The 13,276-nt window shown below is 43.2% G+C and overlaps 1 long non-coding RNA gene across 1 annotated transcript; it reads left to right on the top strand.

Moving 5' to 3' along the window:
• The first annotated feature begins 2,512 nt into the window (after window positions 1–2,512).
• LOC116749295 lies at window positions 2,513–8,625 on the top strand. Its single transcript, XR_004348559.1, has 2 exons — window positions 2,513–2,786; window positions 8,427–8,625. It is a non-coding gene; the product is annotated as an uncharacterized LOC116749295 (long non-coding RNA).
• Window positions 8,626–13,276: the final 4,651 nt, after the last annotated feature.

Below are 13,276 nucleotides of genomic sequence, written 5' to 3'. Positions count from 1 at the left end.
GTTTCATCCCTAATGTTAAAGGCATTGCTTTCCATAATTTTCCACGAAAAAGTTATTTGCTGTAAATAAAGGAAGTTCCATCCTAAACGTAGCTTGCTAAGGTTTTATCATGCATGGTTGATGAATTTCGTGAAATGTTTATCTGAATCTATTGTGATCACGAGATTTTCCTCCTTTAAACTATAAATATGATGATTTACATAATACATTTTACGATAGAAAGTCAATCATTCCAGAAATAAATGCTATTTGATCATTGCTGGCCCTAGTTATCAAATAGTTTATTTAGGATTCTTGCCTCTAGATTCACGGCCGCATCGGTCCATGATTTTCCTTCTACTTTTGGAATCAAGGTTGTATTAGTCTTGTGGGTGAGAAGTGTTCTCTCTTTTTCTACTCTTTGAAAAGAGTTTGTCTAAGGCTGGAACTATCTGTTCCTTGAAAATAGAGTATAAACAACCGATAAAACATATGGAACTGGTACTTATTTTGTGGAAAGATTTTTAACTACTGACTCAAATTCTTTCAAAATTATGGGATCCTTCAGGTGTTTATTACTTCTTAAGTCGGCTTTAATAATTTACACTTTTCTAGGAATTTTTCAACTTCACAGACGTTTTCAAGTATTTGACATCAACTTGATCATCATATTCCTTAAATTTTAATCTCTGCTCCATCAGTACTTACGACCTTAATTCATCCTGATACTGTCTGTGACCTCTCTTTTTTTCTTGACCTGTCAGAAGTTTGTCATTTTAAGCAAATTTGGCCTTGACAATTTTGTGGGTTTCTTTTTTATTTAATTTATTTCAACTCTTATTTCTTTTCATTTTTCTACGATTTTTGGACCTATACAGTTATTTCTTTTTTTCTGTCTTCCTAAAATGGACACATAGCCAATTTCTTGTCAGCCTTTCGTCTTTTCTAACACAAGCATTTAAAGCTACAAATGTCACCCTAAAATATACTTTAGCCATGCTTGCCAAGTTTTTATAGCTAGTAATCCTGTGCTCATTATCATTCAACCTTAACTACTTTCAATTTCAATAATGATATCTTCTTTGAGCCATAGGTCCTTTTTTGTTGTAAATTTCCAAGTATATGAGGTTTCCTTCAAGTTTACCTTTTTGTTGTTAATTTCTAGTTCATTTGTATTGTGGCTAGGGACTTTGAAATTTGTAAGCTTGGTTTATGACTATTAAGAAATAAATTTTTAAGTAAGTCCACGTGTGCTTAAAAGGAATGTGTAGTTTCCAGTAGCCAGGTGCAGTTGATACATACACACGTATGAACACATACGTTCATATATACATATGTGTGTATGTTTATGTCTCGGTAGGTAAACACAATATTGTGCTGTTCAGATCACCGATGTCCTTGATGATGTTTTTACTGGATCGATCAATTACTGAGAGGCATATTTTAAAACATGTCAAACAGCTCCTGAAAACAGTCAGTTTGGGCTTTACGTATGATCAGGTGCCTACAAATTTAGAATCAGAGCTTCCTGTTTGACTGAAACTTTCTCTAATAAATTATTTTGCCCTTAAGGCTAGTTTTTTCTGATCTGGTCCTATCCACCTGATCACTGAGGACTCCAGCGTACTGACCTAGTTAAGTAATAAAATGAACTCAAAGCCGTCTGTCAGGCAGACAGAATCTATAGCTTGATCACAATCTCCACCAAGTTTGAAGGGTGAAATGCTACTTTTTTTTCCAGCTTTCCCCTTATCTCCATGCTCTGTAATTTGCTTTTACTTTTTATTCACTCTCCATTACTTAAGTGCCTCTTAGATGAAGTCGTTTGGGACAGGCTAATCATTGGCCAGCTTGAGATGCAAAATAAACTTCTCAGGGCCACGTGTGGTTCTCTGACCTTGGTTAAAACACTACCAAAAAGCCTTTTTCACTCAACGTATTTTCAGGCCAATTAAAGACACAGAAATGTAAAAAATTCTCCAAGATGTCAACAAGACAGATCATGTGGGGTTCTTTCCATTCCGTGATCTTGAAAATCACGTCCACCTGACCTTGGTGGGAAACTTGGCCCAGTGGACAGATGCACCGGCTGCAGTCTCTTCCTCAAGGTATGAACTGTGATGCTACTGGGGCTGGGGAAGAAACCAAAAGACAGAAAGATAAGGATCCCTGAGCAGAAACTGACTTTCTGGCCACGTGTGGTAAAACAGAAATTGGCCTTTCGGGGTCTGGGTTGAGGGTGACTGTTAGCTTGGGTCACCTCCTCATAAGAGGGGGGACGCGCAGCCTCAGCAGCCCTGGCTCACGGGCCCAGCCACTCTGCGGCATGTGGGATCTTCCCGGACCGGGCACGAACCCGTGTCCCCTGCATCGGCAGGCAGACTCTCAACCACGGCACCACCAGGGAAGCCCCCATTCATTTTTTTATCAGATTATTTGTCTCACCTACTAGGAGACACCCCATGTGATCGGGGACCTCTCTTTATCGCAGAGCCTGCCTTTCATAGTCGCTAAATAAATCATTATTCAAACAGCCGATGAATGGATGGATGAATCCAGTCAGCCAGCCAGCTGACGGCCTTAACGGACAGACACGCAGTCGTAATAGCTTTTGGAGAGGAAAGGAACTACAGTCCCACTGTTGTTTTGGTTTTTCTTTTTCATCCTCGAACAAAACTGCGAGGTTATAACCTAGAAAAGCAGAACCACGAGAATCTACCCCGTCAGTTTAGTCCATTGAAGAAGCATCCTGTCCCTCCTTTGAGAAACGGTGATTTCAAGGAGAAACGTTAACACTCTTGCTTAAGGTAAGTGTTTGGATGGGCTGAAATTTGGATGAAGCCATCTGTCAGGGATTCCTCAGGGAAAAAAAAAGTTATACATGCTGCCTGTGGTTGAAAACCAAAACAAACTTAGAATCGAACATTTTCTTACTCTGTCCAACGTGTGTCTGAGAAGATACAGTAGAAGACAGAAATTGAAATGACATGAAAACATTTCATTTCTCTTGCCTCAAATTAGTTTGCTGTCTGCAAATTTCAGAGATCAAATAATCTGTGTTTTCAGATCTTATGACTTATAGGGAAGGAGGGATGGAAGGAGAATCAAAGACTAATGGGGGAGAGAAAGAGAAAATAGAGGGAATCAGAGACAGAGAGGGAGAGAGAGAGACAGAGAGAGAGGAAGCAGACACACACAGACTGGTATGAAGCGAGTGTTGAGAAATGTGCTCCCAGCCAGCATGGGGAGGAAAGAGGAGGAAACCCTATACCTTTGAGGTTTGTTTGTCTCTTTTTAAGTCCTGGGAAGACTAGATAAGGAGGTAAGGGAACCGGAAGAGGAGAGGGCTAGAGAAACTGTAACACATTTTAAATGCATTAAGTGGAGGGAGGCTTCAGGTGCTCTCGCTGAGGGTTCTTTCCCTGACTGAGACCAGTTCCTGCTCAAGGGGCATCAGCGTTGCCCACCGCCCCTCCCGTCCCCGTGACAACTCCCGGTACATCAGTACAGCGGCACATCATTCACGGGCTCTGTTAGCCCGAATGCAAATGGACACTCACCGCAGCTCACAGCCTCCAGCCCCGGGACCTCTGCCTGGTGGGCCTTCTAGCTCAACGGTATCAGGAAGCAGATGGAAATAACCCCTGCTTCAAGCAGAGAAAAGCAAAAGCTGCCAATTCACAGGAATCTGGAGAAAGCCTTCCAGACCCACCAGTCCTCGTGGGCCTCCAGCAGCACTTAATTTACCCCAAACAGAGCGTGCATCTCTCTCCTGCTCTCCCTGAGGCAGACTTAGTTGTAGGCTTATCTCTGAAGGCCCAACTCCCCCACCCCACAGGGCTCAGGAGGGAAGGGGCCATGCCTGACTCGCCTTGTCCATAGAGCAGCTCCATAAACTGAAAATGGAACTGACGCTGAGCCAAGCAGGAGGTCACACAGCTCATTACCGGGAAAACTTGGGTCCTCTGAGGTCTCCTTCCAGCGCTCTTTCAACTTGACCCTAGCCCTCACGCAAAACCTCAGCTGTCCTTCCTTCTTGCAGGTGGCAGAAGTGTTCACTAGCGTTCCATCAATACCATCCACAGTCAAATAACTCCCTATTGTCGTCGGTACCTAGCTGTTCATCTCTGGTCTCCCTCTCCCAAATCCATACTTTGCAACATCTTCAAACTATCACTGAGCTTATAATACATAAAAAAAAAGAGAAAAAGGTCATCTGAATTAGACTCTTTGATGTGACAAGGATAAGACACACAGATCGTCTTTCGTGGTGGGACCTGACTTTAAGAACGAACACGCTGGGAACTGAGCCAACCTGAAAGTGATCTCAGCAGCAACATGGGCATGAGAATTATAGCACCGCCAAGCCTGAGGTGCACCTCAGGCCTCAAGGACTACTGAGACAGGGCTCGCTCCGTGCTGCTCAGCACGCCCTGAGCTCTAGGCCTAAGTCACCTGATTTTCCTGGCCCAAGAGAAGTCTGCTGTGGTCAGTTTTTTCTCCATCCAATATGGACGCGTCTTGTGGGGCAGAATTCCTTACAGGATAAGCCTCCCTCGTTTAGATCCTTTGGTTCAGTCACTGAATCCTGGACAAACCCTTGACACCTGGAAAGCAGGTGTGGCACTCGGTATTTATCTGTCTATCCATCTGTCCATCCTTCCTTCCCTCCATCCACCTATGTATCTCCTGGTGCTGCTTCCTTCTGTGTTGATGTCATTCTCAGGCAGATTCTACCCACATGGTCCGAAAGCTGGCCCCCAGCAGCCCTGGAGTTTTATCTCCCTTGCAGAGACCGTCTGAAAAAGGTTTCTGTCCGGCCTGACTGGTCCCATGTCACCCTGTGGGGGGAGCGGTCTTGCAAGCACTTAATTGACTGACCCACCAAAATGGAACAGAATGCAAAGGTCCTAAAGAGAAGAGCAATCAGACCACAGAGCCAGAGATGCCGCCCTGCACGGGTCTTCATTCTGACGTAATGACAATGGTGTGCTCTGTGACAGGCAACTGGCATCACGCTGTGTCTCTACACAAATTGCCTCAGACTGTGACAGATGTTTCAGTGTGTTTAAAGGCAGCTTCCCTTCACACATACACACCACACACACACACACACACCACACACACACATTCACACACACACCACACACACACACACACACCACACACACCACACACACACATTCACACAAACACACCACACACACACCACACACATTCACACACACACACCACACACACACACACACACCACACACACACATTCACACACACACACCACACACACACACACACACCGCACACACACACCACACACACACATTCACACACACACACCACACACACACATTCACACACACACACACACCACACACACACATTCACACACACACCACACACACATTCACACACACACCACACACACCACACACACACACACATTCACACACACATTCACACACACACCTCACACACACACATTCACACACCACACACACACACACACCACACACACACATTCACACACACACATTCACACACACACACACACAGGCTCCAGCAAAAGTGTTAGCTTAAAACTTTATTTGGGGACTTCCCTGGTGATCCAGTGGTTAAGACCTCACCTCCCAATGCAGGGGGTGCGTGTTCGATCCCTGGCCGGGGAGCTAAGATCCCACATGCCTCATGGCCAAAAATCCAAAACATAAAACAGAAGCAATATTGTAACAAATTCAATAAAGATTTTTTTTTTAAATTTACTTCAAAGCGTGTTGGAAAAGCATTTTCCCAGGGATGTAAATCAAGTGTGACTTCACTGGATGTCAGAGCAGATCATTCTGATTTTTAACAACTGCATATAAACTGCAAGAGAACTACTCCTCGGGCTGGCAGAAGGGATGGAATTGGTCTCCCCGCTGTCCTGCCCAAGGGCCATTTTTCAGACACTACATTCCTTCTTCTGCTTAGAACGAAGCAAGGTTCGCATGGAATGAATGAAACCCAAATGAATTTCCCAAAGGGGGAAAAATAAAAACGCCTCCGGACTTTGATATAGTGTGGAGAGTACAGGTCAGGAGAAAAGAAGAGGGTCATTCAAACAGAGATACCCAAGAGGCCTACAAATGTGTCTTATTTGTTGAGCATTACACGTTGTAAGGCGGGGGAACTTTGTCGGATATGGATTTATGCACCAGACCACCAAATGTAACTTTGGGGGATTTTTTGGTTTTTTTAAGGAGAATGAAATCCAACTGGCCAGCTTTCAATCACGCAGGAACTAACTGTCCCGGTATGAGCTGCCCAGTCCTTTTCCCCACTGGCCGCTTTGTACAATTACATCACCCTGGGGAGAGCACAGGAGAGGAAAGAGTGCGAGGTTTTAAACTATCAGCTCCGGTATCAAGGTTGCAAGTCCACCAGCTAAGATGGGAGCCATGGGCAGAGGGTTTAAAACTGTGCTCAGGCCCACGACCCTTCCATGACTGCCGAGACCATGAACAACATCCCTTGGGAGGCCGCCTCACCCTTATCAGGAAGGGAGAAGGCCCTGGGGTGGGGAGGGAAGGGTGGCCAGAGCTTGTGATGCCGAAAGGAAATAAATCCTTCCAGACAAGAAGGCAAAAGAGGAGCCCACTACCCCGTGGCCACTGAGAATCCCCGAGGCCTTTACATTGCTTAAGTTTGGGTAAAGCGTCTTCTTTCTGAAAAGTGCACCAGGTAATAAAATCTTATCTTCTTAAAATAATGTTCAATTGCTTAACTAAGAAGGAATATATTCTTTTAAATGTTCATACAATACGAATTACAGGCATGCCTCCGTTGATTGCACTTTGCTTTACTGCGTTTCACAAATATTACTTTTTTTTACTAATTGATGGTTGATCAAGCAAGTCTATTGGTGCCATTTTTTCAACAGCCTTCGCTCACTTCCTGTCTCTGTGTCCCATTTTCGTAATTCCTAAAACCTTTCAAACTTTTTCATTATTATTACACTTGTCACGGTGATGTGTGATCTTTGATGTTACTTCTCTGACTCACTGCGGCTCAGGTGATGCTAGCATTTTTCAGCAATGAAGTATTTTTAGTTAAGGCATGTACATTGCTGTTTTAGACGTAATGTTATTGCACACCTAACAGTATAGTCTAAACATAACTTTTATATGCGCTGGGAAACCAAAAATTTCATGTGACTTGCTTTATTGTGACATTGGCTTTGTCGCAGTGGTCTGGAACTGAACCCACATCATCTCCAAGGTTTGTCTCAACACAGGATTAAACTGTATGTACTGTTCCATCTATACTTTTTCACATAGATGCATATCTTATAAATGTCTACCTTATTCTCTTTTACTCCTGCATTTTATTCTGTAGTATTGGATATATCACAATTTATTTCCCTAATTATTGACGTTTACATGGTTTCTAATTTTTTGCCATTATAAACCGTGCTGCACTGAAAATCCTTATCAACGCTTCTCTGTACACATGTGGAAAGAATCCTCTTGGACAGAAACATAGAAGTGGTGGTTCAAAGAATACAGACAGTTTTACTTTTGATATATACTCTCAAGTTGACCTCCAAAAGACTATTACCATTTTATACTCCCTCAACATTGAAAGCAACAGAATCCTTTTAAATTTCCAATCTAACGGGTAAAACGTGATCTACCATCATTACTTCCATGTTTGTTCATTATTTACTGAATAAGCAAGCATCTTTCCACATGTAAATTGGTCACTTTTACTTAGATCAGTGACCGGACTCTTTACAGTTTTGCCTACCTTTCTACTTTTTTCTTTTTCTTATTTATTTTTATGAGCTCTTCATGAATTCTGCTCTTTATTATGTAGCTTGAAAATATTTTACCCCAGCCTGTGGCTCGTGTTTTATATAACTCACTGTATTAAAGCTTAGGATGTCTAATATAGCCTTAAAAAGAAAACTGTATCCTGTATGGGTTCTGGGTTTTACATCTTGCTTAAAAAAGACATTACCCATCAAAGAATTACAAAATTTCTATTTTTTCTAATACTTTTATAGTTTTACTCTAGATTTAGCTCTTTAATCCATACAAAGTATGTTTTTGTATTTATGGTGAGATTGAAATTTCCTTTTCTTATTATCCTGACACTGTTTATTGAATAGGTCCTCACGTATTCATAATTTGAAGTGTTACTTTTGTATTAAATACTAAATTCCTATGTAAACATACATGGATCTATTTATAGACTCTTCGTTCCATTGATCTATTTCTCTGCTCTTGTGTCAACAACACAGTTTTAATTGTTAACATTTTAAAGTATGTTTTGATATAAAATAGGATAAATCTATCACTGTTCACCCTTTTTCAATAAACTTTTGATTAATTTGTGCATTTTCTAATCTATATAAACTTGCAGATCAGCTCGTCAAGTTTCATAAAATATCCCCTTGCAATTTTTCTTAGCATCGCACCGAATTCGTGGATTATCTGGGGGAAGAACTGACACCTTCACAACTCTGGGTCCACCATCCAACACGGCACGCGTCTGCTTATTCAAGTTTTCTTCGGTCCTTCAACACAATGTTATGGTTTTCTTCATATTAGGTTTATTTCTAGATTTTTTTTTCTCTTGTAATTAAAATATTTTCATGGTGTCCTCTAATTGTTTATTGATAGCACATTGGATTGCGAATTCTTCATCTATTCACTCAGCAAGTATTTGTTAAACGCTCACTATGGGGGACACCCTGCAATCCTAACTCTACTGCAGGTATACAAATTATTGATTCTTGTATTGTTGAAAGATAAACTGAAGCATGTTAAAACTCTTCAGAGTTTACTTAAGCAAAAGTCAATTATAATGGAGCTGCCAATCCATCAAGGGTTAGGAGTGCTCTACCAACGGGAGCCCGGAGACTTTTACAGAGAAGATGCGTCCGCAAAGCGAACACAGTACGTGATTGGCCCAGAGCGGCGCCTTCCTTGTTAGGAAAAGCCTATTGGCTGTTCTGGCTCCCGTTTCTCAGCCCTGAGGCCTCGCTGCCTTAGGCCTCGGTTTGCCACCTGAGTCTCGTGGCCTCTTTGTTGAATTCATTTAGCAGCATTGTTCATCTCTCTATGAAAAGCTCCAGAATGAAGTATCAATGAGTAAATTTAAATAACCAGAGCAAGTGGATACATAGGCCAGAAAGTTTAAAGGAAAAGCAAAATGGTTAGAAGACCTCCTTGAGTACATTTTCAACCCCATTTCTAGAGTCTTCTATAGAAAGAACAGCTTCTCTTGTTCTGTTTTTATGTTTTGACTCCACAATTCTGGGTGACTCAGACGTCAAAAGACAACTCGATTCTGGAGGAGGGGCCCCCGCCGGAGCTGCTGCTGTAATTTAGGGCATGATCCTCAAATTATGAGGTTTGGATGACACAAAATGCCAAAAGAAGCTGGGAACCCATGTGAACCTAAACTACAGGTTTGCACTTTTTCCATTCCTCTGCCTTCCCTTCCCCGTCTCCAGCCCCTGCCATCCACACCCCACACCCTCCAACTAAGCTTTTCTATTGCAAATGATCAGAGACAGGATTTGAATAAAAGCCCCAGCGATTTCCTCTGCTCCCAGACCTGCAGACAGCAGCATCCTGGTTTGAGACGTTCTCCACGCTTATTACCACCAACGGTGAAATGAATAAGCTTATCTGATGTGTGAAATTTGAGTAAAAGAAAATTACAAAATAATAGATAAAAACAAAGAGGTGCATTGTTGTGCATTTGTGAAGGGCTTCACCAGATGAATAACTGGCCGTTAGATTTTTTTATATCATTAGGCTTGAACAAGAGAACAATAACAAAGGATTTACCACCCCCCCCCAAAAGAAGTGATCAGGACAACCTCTGCAAAAGATTTTTAACCCTTGAATAATTCAGAACCCAGAGTCCACTGAAGCTAAATTCCAGCAGAGACAGAGACAGAAGTGAATTTTTCACTACAAAAATTTCTAAAAGAATCAACTGGCAAATTTTCAACCCAAGTAGCTAAAGGAGAACTTTTCCATTGGGTTTATTGAATGCCGGGCAGTGTTACTTAAAATGGACTTTGCTGGCTGGGTGTGCTTTGTCCTTTTTTTTTTTTTTTTTTTTTTTTCCTACAGCTGATGTCAAGTCCAAAGTGGCATGAGACGGGAGAATGACCTCCTAGCCATCCTCTCACCTTAATAAAGTGCTTTTTTTCCCTCAGCATTTTTATTTGTTAATAGAATTTCACCTGACTACAGAAGTAATGCGTATACACTGTAGACATTTTGGAAAATACTGAAAATCACAGGGAAGAAAAAGTTAAACCATTCCTTTTTCCAGCACCCATCAATAACCACTATTAAGATTTTAGTGTTGAGTCTTCTAGCCTGTCCTTCTCAATGTATATATTCATATTCTTCACAAAAATGAGGACGTGCCACTTTTGTTTTTTCATAAACCATTGAAAATACTCACCATCATGGTTGCAATTAGATCCCATCCCTTGATGGGTCATAATTTTTTCAACCCATCCCCTCTTACGGAGCATTTGGGTTTTTCTTGGTGGCTCTTTTAAGCATGGAGTTCCTGGTTAAAGATGTGAACAATACATATAAAGTGTATCTTAACTCACCCCCAAGTGACACTTCCAGTTCTGTGACCGAGAACCCTCCTGGGACACAGACCTGATGAGGAAAAAAATGACAGGAATGTATTTTACACACTTTGCGGGGAGTTGGCTCAATTAGAAGGTGGAACCCTTATTAAAATGTCAACAGCTCATTGGCTACGTGTACAGGGAAACAACCCACCAAAGAGGAAAACAATTCTTCTTGAGCCCTCAACTTATATACACTATGAAAGTGCTCTTCTCCCTAAAACACTGCTAGGCAAGGTCACTTGAACCTCTACATCCCTTTTAAATGCAACGACCTCCAACATTTGAATGTTCCCCTCCAATGGCACCCGCCTGGGTCACGTCTTAGCCCAGACCCCGTCCCACTCCCCACTGGATCCGCTCTTGTTTGTGACAATCTTCAGTTTCTGCTGCGTCAGGGCGACTTGAAAGAACCCCTCTTTATCTCCACCCACATTTTCCCTTCCGCAAGAGTCCCAGTCTGATTCAACTCGGTAGCTCCACGCAGGAGGCACCCAATAAATATTTGTCGAATGATTCTTTCAAGGCACCTGGGTGAGGGCCCCGGGCGCTTTTTCTGCGTTTAGGTCTCTCACAGGCTGGAGGCCACAGTTCAGCAAAGCCAGGGCAAGGTCAGGGGGGCCCGGGAAGGCAGCTTTCAAGTTGAGTAATGAAAGGCGATGTTAATTACCGACATGGGCCATTTAGAAGGAAGAAAAATGCTATCTCTTATTAATTTTGCTGAAATGGACACACTCTTGTCAGTGGCTAATGGTTAACAAAGCCGTTCCTTTCTGAAGACAGAGCAGGAGAATCTCAGAACGACGAGCTCCCCGCCCCGCGTCTGTGTAGGGCTGAGATAACCTGACTTCTTTTGTTTGGGGTTTTTGTTCCTGTACCAAGTTAGACACAAAGCCATCCATGAGAGGTTCAAGGGTTCATTGGTACCAAGATGTTTAGGAAGGGCTTTTTACAGGGAACCTCAGTCACCACCCGGCTCCCGCTAAGGACACGGGAATCGAGTTCACATTTTACTGTGGGGAGGCGAGAGGTAGAAAGAGAACAGAAATCAGCTTGTGGAATGGGAATGCCTTCTCCTCTTAGTGCGAAGCGCTAATTTAGTCAAGAAGAAAGGCTCTGTGGAAGCAGCACTTTCCCTAGGATTTCGGGCCCCTGGATAATCTTGGGCGGACGTGCATAAACGCTTCTCCAAGGCCCTGTGCTTTCCATCTGAACGCTGGATTTGGCAGTTGTGAACTTCAAGTGGACCTATTTAAGCTGATCAGAGGAAACAGGCTGACAGTGAGCTGATTAGAAAGCTCTTAGAGACCCTACTTTAAAGAGGGAGTGGAGTTCTTAACTTTTTTTCCATCAGCTTTGCGGAGGGCCCCGGGAGCCGGGAATAAACGAGAAAGGATGGGGCTGGGGGGAGGGGAGGAAAGCGTCCATTTTCAAACACGAAGAAAAACAACCTCCTTGCCAGACCTTTGCCAACCTTCCTGTTCTTGTCAAGCTCAGCTTTGAGGGAATGTTTGAAGATAACAAGAAAGGAAATCATGAAATGATACGGCGAGGCCGAGCTAGACTTGAAGAGACAAGTGCAAGCTGTTTCCGCGACCCGGGCTTTTCTCCAGGCTGCCAAAAAGGAACCATCTATCAGACCCATAAATAGGTTAGGAACCTCGGAGTAAAATGCTTCTTTTAACAATAAAACGATGATATCCGAGTTTGTCTAGAAAACAACGTTACAGCCGTAATCGGCCTCCTTTTCCATGATACACACAAAAGTGTGCTTTTGTCTCCAGGGATGGAAAAGGTGGGGTTGACGCCTTTCAAAAAGCTGAATGTTTATTAGGAGTGAGGAGTTCTATTTGAGAAAATGTTACAAACATATTAACGTTCAGAGGGAACCCTTCAAAACCTCTCTGGGAAGATAGGAGTTGCTGACACGACATACATGCAGAAAAAGACTCCACTGCAAATTCTAAGGAAATGAGTAAGTTGTCTCTTTGCCATCCACAGAGCCCTTATCAGCAACAAAAAGTCCAGGTTAAGGGTTTGCTTCCTAAACTGACAGCCCCAAGTTGACCTAAAATCAAACAGGCAGTTGGGAGTTGGGGGAGTCTGGGGGCCCGTGGGAAGAAGCCTGCACATCTGACCCCCTTTAAAACGCGCAGAGGGGCTTCCCTGGTGGCGCAGTGGTTGAGAATCCGCCTGCCAGTGCAGGGGACACGGGTTTGAGCCCTGGTCCGGGAAGATCCCACATGCCAGTGCGCCACAACTACTGAGCCTGCGCTCTAGAGCCCGTGAACCACAGCTACTGAAGCCCACGCACGTAGACCCCGTGCTCAGCAATAGGGAGAGGCCACCACAATGAGAGGCCCGCGCCGTACAACGAAGAGTGGCCCCCGCTCGCCGCAACTAGAGGAAGCCCGCGCGCAGCAGCAAGGAGCCAACGCAGCCAAAAATTAATAAATGAATAAATAAATAAATAATCTATTTTTTTTTAAGTGTTTAAAACGTGCAGAGTCTGAGCTGCCGTCTCCAGGAAAAGAATAGCCGTTTACGTTCCAGACCTTAAACTGAAAGTGACGTTTACAAATTAGCTCTGAATACATATTATCCTTCCCATGAAGAGCTGCAGCCCCAAGTGAAGCCAAATTCGAAAAA

This window comes from Phocoena sinus, chromosome 2, assembly GCF_008692025.1.
Source record: "Phocoena sinus isolate mPhoSin1 chromosome 2, mPhoSin1.pri, whole genome shotgun sequence".
Taxonomy (NCBI): domain Eukaryota; kingdom Metazoa; phylum Chordata; class Mammalia; order Artiodactyla; family Phocoenidae; genus Phocoena; species Phocoena sinus.
Note: the sequence above shows the minus strand (reverse complement) of the source record. Positions and strands in the feature narration are given on the sequence as shown.